Source organism: Cetorhinus maximus, chromosome 22 (genome assembly GCF_964194155.1).
Source record: "Cetorhinus maximus chromosome 22, sCetMax3.hap1.1, whole genome shotgun sequence".
Taxonomy (NCBI): domain Eukaryota; kingdom Metazoa; phylum Chordata; class Chondrichthyes; order Lamniformes; family Cetorhinidae; genus Cetorhinus; species Cetorhinus maximus.
Window position 1 is genome coordinate 11,437,623 of NC_135900.1, and position 15,274 is coordinate 11,452,896.

At 45.4% G+C, this 15,274-nt stretch overlaps 1 protein-coding gene and 1 long non-coding RNA gene across 3 annotated transcripts in view; one reads left to right on the top strand and one right to left on the bottom strand.

The window, feature by feature from the left end:
- chst11 (carbohydrate (chondroitin 4) sulfotransferase 11) overlaps nucleotides 1–15,274 on the top strand; it is a 199,685-nt gene that overhangs the window by 121,569 nt on the left and 62,842 nt on the right. The window lies entirely within an intron of this gene.
- Nucleotides 1–15,274, bottom strand: part of LOC144696346 (uncharacterized) — a 28,468-nt gene that overhangs the window by 2,940 nt on the left and 10,254 nt on the right. The gene's annotated exons all lie outside the window — the stretch shown is intronic.

Genomic DNA, 15,274 nt, shown 5'->3' on the forward strand with positions numbered 1-15,274 from the left:
TTTGAAACTAGTTGAGAAACTATTTCTCCACCAGAAAAAAAAATTGACATTTTCTTAACAGTTGTTACATTCTGGGGCTGTGTTACTACTGACAGCTCTTATATCACGACTGGCTTCACAAAATCTGTACATCAGTTGTAGGTTGGCGCCAGAGCACTATATAAGTAACATTTGCATCACACAAGTACCAGGCAATGACCATCTCCAACTAGAGAGAATCTAACCACCGCCCTTGATGTTCAATGGCATTGCCATCGCCGAATCCCCCAACATCCTGGAGGTTACCATTGACCAGAAACTGAACTGGACTAGCCAAATAAATACTGTAGCTGCAAGAACAGGTCAGAGGTTAGGAATCCTGCTGCGAGTAACTCAGCTCCTGACACTCAAAGCCTGTCCACCATCTACAAGGCACAAGTCAGGAGTGTGATGGAATACTCCCCACTTGCCTGGATGAGTGCAGCTCCCACAACACTCAAGAAGCTTGACACCATCCAGGACAAAGCAGCCCACTTGATTGGCACAACATCCACAAATATTCACCCCCTCCACCACCGACGCACAGTAGCAGTAGTGTGTACCATCTACAAGATGCACTGCGGGAACTCACGAAGATCCCTTAGACAGCACTTTCCAAAGCCACGACCGCTACCATCTAGAAGGACAAGGGCAGCAGACACATGGGAACACCACCACCCGGAAGTTCCCCTCCAAATCACTTACCATCCTGACTTAGAAATATATCGCCGTTCCTTCACTGTCACTGAGTCAAAATCCTGGAACTCTCTCCATAACAGCACCCGTGGGTGTACCTACACCACGTGGACTGCAGCAGTTCAAGGAGGCAGCTCATCACCACCTTCTCAAGAGCAACTAGGGGATAGGCAATAAGTGCTGGCCTACCCAGCGAAGCTCACATCCCATGAATTAATTTTTTAGAAAGCTGCCTTTCTGCATTAATGGTGTGTCATCTTTGGTGGCCCCTGTGGCGCAGTCTGCAGTGTCCTTGTCTCTTAGCCCAAAGCTCTGATTTCACGTCCCACCCTAGGACTTGATGGCACCAAAGATGTGTTCAGGATGTGGCCAAACAGGCTGATTATCAGCCTGCAAATCTTTCCAACACACCCCTGGGCAGGCGGTAAGAGTGGGAGAGATTCCTGAGTGTAAAAGTGCATGTTGCCACAGCAACAGGACTCCCTGAATGAACTGTAACACACTGCCAAGCCAGCTATTTTGTGTTGGCACCATTTTAATTTGGTCCTAGAAAGACTGGCATCCCTAATCCAATGCCCATTGTTTAAGCTCTTGGTGATAGATTTACATTCCCAGTTTTTTCAACAGGGTAACATGATAAGGGGCACGTCATCCTGACTTGAATATATATTGGCCATTCCGTCATCCATGCTGGGTTAACCCCTGAAGTCCCCTACTGTTCACTGTGGGAGTGTCTTCACCATATGGGCTGCAATGGCTCAAAATGGAGATCCCAAGTTCTGATGAAATGTAATCGCCCTGAAGCATTATCTTTCCACTAGGGTTGCCAAGTTATATAATAGAAATGTATTACTGGAGGTTTCATTACGCGACTTGCCACCACGCTCCAGCCATTAGTTGGCAACACATCCATCCTTGTGACACACTGCCTTCCTACACCAATTGGAAATCCAGGACAAAGCAGCCCGCTTGATTGCCACCACATCCACAAACATTCGCCCCCTCCACCAACGACGCATAGTAGCAGCAGTGTGTACCATCTACAAGATGCACTGCAGGAATTCACTAAGGCTCCTTAGACAGCACCTTCCAAACCCACGACCACTACCATCTAGAAGGACAAGGGCAGCAGATAGATGGGAACACAACCACCTGCAAATTCCCCTCTAAGTCACTCACAATCCTGACTTGGAAATATATCGCCGTTCCTTCGCTGTTGCTGGGTCAAAATCCTGGAACTCCCTTCCTAACAGCACTGTGGGTGTACCTACACCACATGGACTGCAGCGGTTCAAGAAGGCAGCTCACCACCAACTTCTCAAGGGCAACTAGGGATGGGCAATAAATGCTGGCCCAGCCAGCAAAGCCCACATCCCATGAATGAATTAAAAAAATACAAGACATTAATAGGTTAGTAGAATGGACAGACCAGTGGTGGATGGAATTTAATAGAGAGAAGTGTGAGGTGATGCATTTTGGCTAAAGTGATAGGGAGTGACAACATAGACTAAATGACACAGTTCTGAAAGAGCAAAAAGCAAAAAAAGACTCATTACCCAATTAGATGATGATTGACTATCAGCCAAACAGCCTTCTTTATCCCCTTTTTCAATATTTTTAAACCTGGTAAAGAGAAATGTTCAAAGAAAATGACAAAAACACATTTTTTTGATGTCCCTATGATTTTTCTCCAGGGTTGCACACAGTAGTGTCTCAGAGATTGATCTTTATATTCGTTCATGGGATGTGGGTGTCGCTGGCTAGATCAGCATTTATTGCCCATGAGAAGGTGGTAGTGAGCTGCCTTCTTGAACCACTGCAGTCCACCCACAGTGCTGTTAGGGAGGGAGTTCCTGATTTTGACCCAGTGACAGTGAAGGAACGGCGATATATTTCCAAGTCAGGATGGTGAGTTTTATTCTCCAATTCCTGGAGTCTGCAGGCCAATCTTGGAGGGTTGGCCTCCCTTTTTTTTCATAGGTGACTGCTGAGTGTTTCAAGAATTTACTTTTCTCTTCCTTGGGAAAATACTCCATGTTCTCCCCTCCATTCCAGAGCTTCTGGCCTCTATCTGGATTTTCTTTGTACGTATGGACCTTCCTACACTAACGGTATGCAGTTTAAGTAAACCATGAACAGTAAGCATGGCTTTCAGTAAATGTGTACAGTGGAGTTTTGAAATTCTATTATTTTGTTGCTCTTTCTTCTATTGAAATTTATTTCCAAATCCTTCCATGGTCTCTCCCTATTGCTGTAATCTCCTTAAATCTGACCTCTCTTGATCATCTGTCCTAATATCTCCTTATGAGGTTCGGTGTCACATTTTGTTTACTAACTCTCCTGTGCGGCAACTTGGGATGTTTAACAATGTCAATGGTGATATATAACTCTAAGTTGCCCTTATAAAATCAGCTATATTCACCCAAATTAGGAGCGACTGAATAATGCATTAATCTCTTCAAATATTCAAGTAGATTATTTTCAATTATTCAAATGTTCTTCACACTTTGTCCTGCTGAAACCTTCTTGTGCTATGCAACTTTCTTTAGTGTGAAGCTTGATAAAGTTCTGTTCCCAGGGCAAATGGCCAAAAGGATTTGGCTGATGAGATGGGTTTTAAGAAGTGTCTTAAAGGGAGAGAGAGAGGCAGAGAGGTGGAGAGGTTTAGGGAGGGAATTCCAGAGCTTAGGGCCTAGGCAAATGAGCACATGGCCACCAGTGGTGAAGTGATGAAAACCAGGGATGCGCAAGAGTCCAGAAGTAGAGGCACGCAGCTATCGTGGAAGGTTGTAGCTCTGAAGGAGATTCCTTGCAATACCGCCAGAACAACAATGATAAATTGCAATTTTAAATCACTCTTCACATAGTTGAAATTCCCATGGCCCTTTGTTGACTATATTTAAGGCTGGGATAGGCAGACTTTTGGTCCTTCAGGGAGTCAAGGGATATGAGGAACGAGTGGGAAAGTGGAGTTGAAGCCCAAGATCAGTCATGATCATATTTTGTGTGTTCCAGTGCATCACAGGGACATTAGCAAACAAAATTTGACACTAACACACAACAGGAGATATTGGGACTGGTGACCAAAAACTTGGCTAAAGAGGTAGGATTTAAGAAGGTTACAGATAGGGATGGATAAGGCCTTGGAGGGATTTGGAAATTTTAAAGCAGAGGTTTTGACAGACCGGGGTCCAATGTAGTTTAACAAGCGCAGGCGTGAAGGGCAAAGAGCCAATTGCCACAGAGGGGTATTGGAGTCAGTGGCAAGCAAATAGGGTTTTTTGGTGGGGACGATGACACTTACCAGCAAGGGCCTCAGTTTATCATTACGTTCAAAAGACACCACCTCCAATAGTGCAGCATTTGGAGTGTCAACCTAGATTTTGTGCATATGTCTTTGGAGCGGGACTTGAACTCACAGCCTCCTGACGTTGAGGCAGGCATGTTGCCACCTGAGACACAGCTGACACATCAGAACAGTGCAAACACCAAAAGCAACTGAATACAGATCACACAATCTTATGGTGTGAAACCGCTTGTTCTTATGGATTTTCGTTGTGCACTCTCTTTTGATGTAGGGTGTTAACCTGTTTCTTTTTGACTAACGTTACACAGCGCAGTTTGATCACGTAAACAATTAAGGGAGAAATTCAGTTTAAGTGCTGCTGCAAACTATATCTTTATTCATGCAGTTAATTTTTGGACTATATCCAATCTCTAAGTTTTCTAATGCTCCCTCTGAGTTGATCAGAACTAATTATAGGGGGATTTAATGGGAATTCAAGGGGATTGACAAAAAAATTCAGTGACGACTTAAGGAAAACATCTTTTACGCAGCGAGTGGTTAGGATCTGGAATGTTTTATAACCTGAGAGTGAGGCGGAGGCGGATTCAGTCGCGGCTTTCAAAAGGGAATTGGGTAAACACCTTAAGAGAAAAAAAAATGCAGGGCTACAGGGTAAGATCAGGGGATGGGAACTAGCTGGATTGCTCCTGCAGTGAGCTGGCACAGTAATGAAGGGCTGAATGGCCTCCTTCTGTGCTGTAAATCATTCTATAGTTCTATTCTAAGTTGAGCTGCTGTCAAGCATTCATGCAATTCCCAACATTGTGATAGAGTTTTGATTTCCTCAGTATCAAAACTTTGAGCATCTGAATCTTGGGCCAGGCATTTCGTGCACAGTAGACTGCTTATGCAGCAATTAGAATGTTATGGCTAAAGTAGCCCCAGCCAAATAGTTAGGGTTTGTCAATTCAGACCTTCATGCTAAATTGCTTTTTGTAGGAGCAGCTTCGACCGCCCAGCTCTGAGGCAAAATAATTTCTACAGATTGTGACTGGGATCCTTTTTGACAGATAACCTCCTTCCTGAATTGGTACTCTGTTGGTTTTATTCAGAGCCACTTGCAGGGAACTTAGGCTAACAGTCTTGAATAACTCTGCTTGCTCTGGACTGCATTAGTGTTAGCCTGGCTCAGTTTGTAGCGCACTCGCCTCTACATCAGAAGAATGTGGGTGCAAATCCCACCCGAGGACCTGAGTGTGTCTAACGCTTCAACGCAGTGCCAGGAGCGGCACTGTCAGTGGTGCCATCTTTCGGATGAGGTGTTAAAGCGATGCCCCCATTGTTTTGCCTCTTTCAAGTAAAGAGATCCCATGGCACCAATCGAGGAAGATCAAAGAGTGTCGGCAGTTCTCTTGGTACCCTGGCCAACATTCCTCCCGCAATCAAAAACACATTAGATGGCCATTGCTTCTTTGCTGGGAGTTGTGTGAAAATTGACTGCCAAATTTGATTACATAGCAACAGTGACTGAATTTCAAAAGCAAGTGATGAGGTGATGTATATTCGCCATTAGTGCCCTAAGTAGGTAAATGAGTGGGATAGAGATACTGGACTCTGTAGACCAGAATTTATGGACTAAATATCACTAGGGCTCAAAGATTTAAATTTGTTTCCTTGTGTGTAGAAGATTAAGCGGTGTTTAAGATGATTGGAGGACTTCATAGGGTAGCTATGGGGCAACTGTTCCTCTGGCTGGGGAACGCAGAACAAGGGGGCACAACCTTAAAATTAGATCTTGGCTGTTTAGGGATGATATCAGGAAGCAGTTTTTCACATAAAAGGAAATCTGGAACTGCGCCCCCCCACCCCCCAAGAAAAGTTGTTGAGGCTTCGGGGGCTGGGTGGTCAATTGAAAATTTCAAAACTGAGATTGTTAGGCAGGGGGAATAAGGGTTACAGAACCAAGGTGGATAATTGGAGCTAAGATACAGATCGGCCATGATCTAACTGAATGGCGGAACAGACTCAAAGGGCTGAATGGCCTCCTCCTACTCATTATCTTCTAGAAAGCCACTGATCAATGCTGAACCAACTGATCAGAGCCAGGAAGGTGCATTGGATGTCCGAATCTCTCAGCCAAGAGAGTAAAATGGGTTAAAGTTAGTGTTCTTCATCATTATCTAGTAAGCTCTGCTGGACAATTTGTGTGCTTGAAAGAAATAACTAGTGCCGTCTAACGCTCCATATTCTCAATCTGATAAACTGGATACGTATTTCACCTTTTCAATCATTACATAGTACGGTGAGGTATAGCTTCATCATTATACACTGGATGTCATAATACCAATGTTAAACATTTACAGGTAGCTCACTGGAACTGCAATGGATTTCAGATCCTCAAGACGTTTAATCAGCTACCCCTCCCTCCACCTCCCCGCCTGAGGAATTACTCATTCTTAATTTCGGTAAACTTTTGTGCTGTTAATGGTGAAGTATCAGTGCTGGGAAATGGAAATGCATTTTTACACCATTACAAAGCCCACCTACTTTAAACCTCAACATTGCCTGCTTTTGCTTCTCAGCCTAAATGCTACTGGAACCTTAGCCCATGGCTTTGTGACCTTCAAATTCCACTGCATTGTGGGCCGGCCTCCTTTCCTCCAGCCTCCGTAAACTTCGGCACATCCAAAACCGCCCCTATCCTAAATCAACCTGCTCAGTGCAACACCCCTGTCCTTGCAGCTTGGCTCCAGGGCCCCTCCAACACTTCAGCTTTAAAATTATTTTTCGTGTCTTTAAATCCCTCCATGCCCTCACCCCTCAACCACAAACCTCTACCCATCCAGCCCCCACTGCCCACACCCACCCCACCCCCCCCCCACCAATCTCTGCATCCTTCTCCAGACCTAGAACCCTTCAAGAACCCTGTGTTCTTGTGTTCCTCCAACTATGGTCTCCCGTGCATCCCCCCACTTCAGTAGTTCACCACCTTTGGCAGCCGTATCTTCAGTCATCTGGGTCCTAAGTTCTGGAATTCCCACCCTAAACCTCTTCACCTATCTCTCCTCCCTTACGACACTCCTTAAAAGCCACCTCCTCAATTAAACTTTTAACCATTCCTCCTGGTGGCTCCTTCTTTGACTCGCCACCAATTTCTGTGATCACGCTTCTATGAAGCACTCGGGACGTTTTTCAATGTTAACGATGTATTATCTAAATGCAAGGTATCATTGTTACTCTGGCTTCTAATGCCTGCCTCAAGCACGTCCACTTTAAGTAAAATGTGGACAAGTTAATGGTGGAGTTGCCTTTCCACTGCCCCATTTAGGTAGGAAGAACAGTTTCATAGCCTCAGGACATCTCAAAGCATTTTACAGACGTTGTTGCAATCTAGTAAAAAAAGTGCTAAGCAAGATTTTGTCGAAGATTTTCGTCTTGCGCTCATCAGGACAATTGCAAGAATACCAATGTCAGGGGAAATAACAACTTTATCTCTTCCAGTACAAAGTTGTTGCTTATATATCTCATGCAGTATAAAGTTGTTGCTTCCACTGACACCGGTATTCTTGTGATAGTCCTGACGAGTGCAAGACAAAAAGCTTCAACAAAATGTCTATTTTCAGCAATACTAAAGTAAGATTCCACAAACAGCAGTCAAATTAATGACTGGATAATCTGTTCTTAGTGTTGTAAGAGGGGTAAGTGTTGGCCAGAGCACCTCCCATGCTCTTTAATTGCCATCTGATCCTTTAGGCCCCCCCTCAGAAGACGTGCAGTCGTGGATTTAATGCTTTGCCTGAAAGACGGCATCTCCAACTGTGCAGCACTCCCTCAGGGTGGCACTGAAACGTCAGCCTAAATGATGTTCTCTAGTTACTGGAATGAGGCTTGAGCTCATGAGCTTTCTTGACTAGAGGTGAGCGGGCTGCTGCTGAGTCAAGGTTGACACTTACGACTTCGATGTAACCTCGAGAGGGATCATGTCCTCATTAGCCCAGTGTGAATTTTTCCACGTCTAACACTCACTATCCACATGGATTGTTCTTTGTCTGATTGAGATTGACAATTTGGTGAAATTGCTGCTGAACAGTGAACAGATTGAAGATATTTGGCCCCTTTCCTGAATTTGTTGCATTTGGGATTCAGACAGCTAGCAGAGAGAGGGAACATTCATCCCAGTGCCAGAGTTGGACAGAAAGCATGCTAGCGCACTGCACCAACGAGATTGCAAATTTGGACCTTTTTTAGAAATCCACAAGTAGTGAGGCTAAAATTATGCGGGTGCAATTAAAAATATTACTGCACAGCATTGTTCTGGATATAGGTCTCCTCTTTGTTTAGTTATATATTATTTCTTAGATAGATCAGGCACGGTACTATACTAGAGAGTAATAGGATGTGGATCTTTGCAAGGATTACAGATGACAGTTTTTCTCCCATCATTTTCCTGGAAATCTTTTGTCTGATTGTGGTGAGCTGTATCCACTTCCTCTTGCTTTGCCTAGAGGAGGGGTGATGGGTGGTGTATATCTTACATCTCAGGCAGAGATGATGCTAGTTTCTATGTGTAATACAGGTTTTATTCATAATGCTTTAAAATGTCAACTCCATGCTTCAGCTCTGGCTTCGAAGTCTTTCTACAGGTTGTTTACTTTTCCCTGAGTCCACAACCAGGCTTAACCGATCAAGTGCAGTGAGCATCGATAGTAAACAAGCTCATGTAATCAAACACAGAACAACTGAACACGACGATGGGGGAAGGGGTGGTGGACTAACATTTCCCTTTAGGGCATCTGTATTCCAAAACGGGCTTTGGAAGAGGAAAGTATCTTTGATTTCTGGGGCCCATACATCGGTTTGTTTGGCGTGTGTTGTGGGTGCAGCCAGTTTCTGCCATGCAGTCTGGGCGCAAGTCGATCACCAGCTTTTGATTTCCCAATGCCAAAGGTTGAACACAGTGGGTAGAGTTCTCGGGATCGGCGGGCGGCCGGGATCGGCGGGCAGCCGGGGACGTCCGAGGAACGGGGCTGCTGCCTGCGATCGGCCCCAAACCACGATTTCACCCTGGCTAGCCCATTGACGCTAAAAGGCTCAGCGCTGCCGGGTAGGGGCAGGAAGAGGGCAAGCGCTGAAGTCAGCGCAGGTGCAGGGGAGTGCGGAATGTAAGCTCCCTGAAGCCAGAGGGCTCCCTGTGCCTGTGCTGTGCTGTGCTGGAGTCCATAGGGAGTCCCCTCAGGATAACCGTTTGGATTCACTGGGTGGAATTTTCCGCTCGGCGGGCGTGCGGGCGAGCGTCCAGACAACCAGCGGAGCCGTCCAAGGCTCCGTTTCGAGGATGATTCCAAGTGTGACATGAAGGCCCTAAACAACGACTATCGCACGTAGGAGTGACTCGTCGGCAGATGAGGGGAAATGGAGAAACCGCCTGTGGGCTGGCATTCAATGCTACGATGACCAGTGGCTACAGCATCTTGGCAACAGGCACCAACACCGAAAACAATGACCCACGACGTCACTTGCCAGCTTCATGTGCCTTGCATGTGGCAGAGCCTGTTTCTCGAGGATTGGCCTTCACAGCCATCAGCGAAGGTGCCCAAAGTGAAGACAACCCATCTAAATGGATTGCTTGCTGTGTGCCCATCATCTCTCATAGATGGAAGGATGCCGACACAATACAAGTTGCTGTTGTGGTCAAAAACCCAAGTTCAAATTTGATCCCATAGTTTCTTTCTCAAATGATTGAACTGTATTGGAAAGTGAGAACTGAAGAAGCATTAACCCATTTTAAACTCATTTCCAGTGTATAACATTAAACTGTTCCACTAAATATGGACTTGGGACACACTGTCACTCCCTTGCTACGATACAACTGTATATTTCCACTCGGACACAGCCAATCTTAGACACCAAGTGCCAAGTTTCATTTAACAGTGCCTTATTAGGGAAGTAGATTGAAATCCCAAAACAAAGCAGCATTTTATCGCTATAAATTCCTCTACCTCACACTGGCATATAAAGGGAGAAAGCACAATTTTAGTGAATTGATTTGAACTGGTGGATTTTGTTGGAGAGTTTTAGGTTTTGAGCTTGCTGCAGTTCATGGCCTTTGTATCAAATGTGCGGTGAAACGATGATTCATCCTTTTGTGGCGTGTGTGTTTAAGTTGACTAATCGGATACAGTGTTTCCACTGCTGGAATTCCCAACAAATGTTGTTTTGGTTTCTGAATGGAGGCCAGGGAGAGGCTGCATGCAAATGCTGTTTAATTTGATGCACATCTCAAGAAAGTCTATTTTAAATAGTATTAGTGGTTGATGTGCAAATGTAGTCTGTCATCCTCTGGCAGTGCTGGGAGATAGTGTGAAGCTTGTAACAGCGTAGAAGCTCCAATAGAGAATCAATAGTCAGTATCCAAAGCGAGAAAATTTTGTACAGTCATTTTCCTTTCTCCCCCATCCATATCCAACTTCGTCCCCTCCCACCCCCACCCCCCATCATTTTCTCCAGAAGACCAACAGGTTTGATTTCCAATTTGCGGTACTGGCGTAAAACCGATGCCAGTCGGTCCACCCATTATAGAAACGGCCTGATTTCCATTTCAATTTACTTATCAGCCAAGCTGGTTTATTTAGGGGCTCTGTGCCAGGGGACATCGCCAACTTTCCAGTATCCTACCCAAATGCCGATTCCTCATGAGCGTGTCTAAACACAAAGGGGGCGGCATTTGCCAGCCCCCATCCGTCGCCGGGATCGTCCGGTTCCCACCGAAAGCCAATGGGCTTCTGAATGGGCCGCCGAATCTCCCACGGTGAGTCCTGTCACGACTGGGCCCAGAAAATCCCGGCCTGAGTCTCATATGAGGCGCTCAGCTCAGCATGTGTTTGGGTATCACAACTGAGTCTGATGCTGGCTTACTTGCTCCTGGCTACCAGCATCTCCGGCTGTCCCAGGTTTTCAGCACTGGGAATTTTCAACGGGCAGTTAAGAGTCAACTGCACTGGGAATTTTCCTCAAACAAAAACAAAAATAGCTGGAAAAACTCAGCAGGTCTGACAGCATCGGTGGAGAGGAAGACAGAGTTAACGTTTCAAGTCCGTATGACTCTTCATTAGAATTAAATAAAAATAGAAATGAGGTGAAATATAATCTGGTTGAGGGAGGCGGGACAGGTAGAGCTGGATAGAGGACCAGTGATAGGTGGAGGCAAAGAAGAGATTGCCAAAGGTGTCATAGGCAAAAGGACAAAGGGGTGTTGACGGTGGTGATATTAGCTAAGGAATGTGCTAATGGGGACATTAAGGGTAGAAAGCAGGATGAGCAAGTGACAGATAGCCCTAGTGAGGGTGGGGTGGGGGGAAGGGATCGGAATAGGCTAAATGGTGGAGATAAAACAATACATTTAAAAATAATAATAGAAATAAGTGGGAAAAGAAAAATATATTAAAAAAATATATAAATAATTAGAAAAAAGGGAGATCGGAAAGGGGGTGGGGATGGAAGAGAGAGTTCATGATCTGAAGTTGTAGAACTCAATAAGTCTGGGAGGCTGTAAAGTACCTAGTCGGAAGATGAGGTGCTGTTCCTCCAGTTTGCGTTGAACTTCACTGGAACATTGCAGCAGGCCAAGGACGGACATGTGGGCATGAGAGCAGGGTGGAGTGTTGAAATGGCAAGCGACAAGGAGGTCTGGGTCATGCTTGCGGACAGACCGAAGGTGTTCCGCAAAGCGGTCACCCATTCTGCGCTTGGTCGCTCCAATGTAGAGGAGACCGCATTGGGAATTTTCCTGTCTGTTGACTCAATTTGGGAGGTGGTTGCATAGTGGTATTATCACCGGACTAGTATTCCAGAGACCCAGGGTAATTCTCTGGGGACCTGGGTTCAAATCCCACCATGGCAGATGGTGGAATTTGAATTCAACAATAAAGCTGGAATTAAAAACCTGATGATGACCATGAAACCATTGCCAATTGTTGACCTAAAGTTTAATTAAAGAGATTTTAAGAAGCATCTTAAAAGGAGGAGAGCAAGATAGAGAAACATGGAGATTTGGTAAGGAATGCTAGTCTAGCTGGCTATATGAAACCCTTAGAGCGAAAAGGAACTGCATTTACAGAGCACTTTTCACAGCCTCCAATGGCCCCAAAACACTTTATAGCCAATGAAATATTTTTGAATCACTGTTGTAATGTAGTGAATGCTGCAGCCAATTTGAGCACAGCAAGCTCCCACAATCAGTGACCAGATAATCCGTGGCTTTATTTTGGTGATTGAGGGATAAATATTGGCCAGGACACTAGGGATATCTCCCCTGTTCTTCTTCGAAATAGCGCAGCAGGATCTTTCACACAAACCTGCACAGGCAGGTAGAGCCTCAGTTTAGTGGCTCATCTGAAAGACAGCACCTCCAACAACACAGCACTCCCTCAGTTCTGGAGTGACAGCATAGATTCTTATACTCAAGCCCTAGTGGGGGACGTGAACCCAGAACCTTGTGACTCAGAGGCAAGAACGCTACCAACTGAGCGTCTGACTATAACTAGGGATGGCCAGTAAATGGTGGTCTCGCCAGTGATGCCCACATCCCAGTAGTGAAGACACTTAAACAAACTTTTCCCTTTCTGTTGCTGTATCTTCTCCACAGGACCTGGAGTTGTAGCTTGCAGTGTTGCCCTCCTAGAATTGGCCGCTAAGTAGAAGTGTCAAGATGATAAAGTTGGGATGCTCGAGCTCATCCAAGATTAATGACAAGCCGCTGAATTGTGTAGAAGTACAAAGTAATCATTTTATTTTCCTGAGAACATTCTGGGAGTTGACCTAATTCCTGTAGCGCAACCTCTCCACAGGACCTAAGCTTGAAACCTGGCCTTCACGAATAATCAGGCTTGACAAACCCCCTTTGAACTAAAGGTTTTTTTGGCTCTCGGCTGAACTGTGACACAAAAGATTTTCTGTAAGCAGTACGTTGGATTTCGAAGGTCAGAGAAATGGGGAGGGAGAAGCAAGAAAGAGACGAGGAGGTAGCCTTGTGTTCTCAACAGTAACTAGCTTAATCATGTACCGTCAAACACAGTGACTATGGAGAGGTAACCCATACCCTGATCACTACCATCTCGTGTGGTTAAACTACAGCACTAGGTTTCCATTTTAGGGTGTAGAGGATAGCAACAAGTATATAACACCATTAATGTAGTAAAAGTGCTTCACAAGAGCATTATCAAACAAAGTTTGATATTAAGCCGCACAAAGGAACCTTAGGGTGAGTGAGCTAAAGTTTGATCAGAGGTTTTAAGGAGCATTTTAAAGGAGGAGAGCAAGATAGAGAAGCAGGGAGCTTTGGTACGGAACGCTGGAGCTTAAAGTCTAGCTGGCTGAAGGCACAGCTGCCCATGGTGCAGCGATGGAAATTGGGATGCGCAGGAGGCCAGGATTGGAGGAGTGCAGAGATCTCAGGACGATTTGGGGCTGGAGCAGATTATAGTGGTAAGGAAGAGTGAGGCCATGGAGGGATTTGAAAACAAGATGAGGACTTTACAATCGATTTGTTGCCAGACCTGCTATCAATGTCAGTTCGGCAAGCAGAGGGACTGATGGGTCAATGGGATTTGGTGTGGGTTAGGACAGAGGGAACAGAGTTTTGAAGAGCTCGAGATTAGGAAGTGTGCGAGCTGGAAGGTAGGCCAGGAAAGCACTGTGTACTGAAAAGAAACCCTGTGATTCTCAGCTTAGGACTTGTTTGATGTAATTCAGTGCAAATTTATTGAATTTCCTGCAGATTTTGAGGACTGTATAGCGAGTGAATATAAGGTACCATTCCCCCAATCCCCAAAGATGTACAGTCCTAGGGATACTGACAGATTTCCAGAAATGTATCCTTAAGTCTGCCTAGACAGTGAGTCTGATAAAGCCTAATGGAGCAGACTTCTAACATGGTACTTCTGATGGGCAGCATTGCAATCCAAGAATGCATGGAAATCCCAGCATGTGCTAACATATTAGAACACGAGCGGGACATTCACCCCCTCAAGCCTGCTCTGCCATTCAATGGCTTCTCAGTACCATTACTCCATTCACCTTCCTGAGCTCCATATCTCTGCAAACCCTTATCTAACAAAAATGTATCCATCATTGTCTTCTTGAAAGCTCTAGTTGTCCCACCAGCACCACAATCTTTTCAGGAGTGAGGTCCAGATTTCCACCACCCTTTGTACAAAGAAGATCTTCTTAATTTCCCTTCTAAATGCTTACCCCAAATCTTCAGATTATGTCCCCTTGTGCTTGACTTCCCCATCAGTGGAAATAGTTTCTCTGTACCTAACCTATCAAATCCTCCATATTGTGTACTGAAGGGAATACAGGCCAAGTTTCACACCCACACCCACGTACACGCACGCACGCGTAAGTACATACAGACACACATGTGCAAGTGCACATACACACACTCTCACACAATCTCGCACACACACATAATCACTCACACTATCACACACACACTATCATACAAATATGCATGCGCAAGTACATGCAGACGCACGCGCACACACACACACAAACACACAACACACAATAACACACACAGGTGCGTGCACACATACATGTGCACACAAACACACATGCACACATACACAGGCGTATGTGCGCATACACACACTAGGCATAATATTGCCATCGTCGGGGTTGAGCGGGAGCAGTCGGCAAGCCGACTGCAGCCCACAATGGGGCCGAGACCTCGATTTCACGCTGGCGGGCCAATTAAGGCCTGTCCATTGTGAAAGGAGCCTGAAGCGCTGCCTGTGCGGGGGTGGGGCAAGCGGAGAAGACTCGCTGAGGCAGCTCTGTGTCTCAGGGAGCCAAAGATATTAAAAAATCAAAAATAAAGAATTTAATAATGTTAAAAAAATCCCCCTCATGTGACTCTGTCTCATGGGCAGGGACATGTTATGAATGAAAAATTAAAATTTTTATTTAATTCTTAATTGAGGTTGGAAACCTTATCCCGCCCGTGGATGAGGTTTCCTAAAAAGTGCAAAAGCCGCTTGGCCTTTTCGTCTGCCCCGCCAGCCGTTAGGTTAAACGGGCAGTGAAAAATTACATTTAATTGGTACTTTAATGGCCTTAATGGACCTGTTAATTGTTGGCGGGCGTGTGGGTGCGCGGTGATGTCGGGACGTTCGTTCGGGTTGGGCACATGCCCGCCTGACGAGTTAAAAATTCTGGCCCCACACACTCTCTCACTCTCTCTCTCACTCACTCACACTCACTCTCTCACACTTT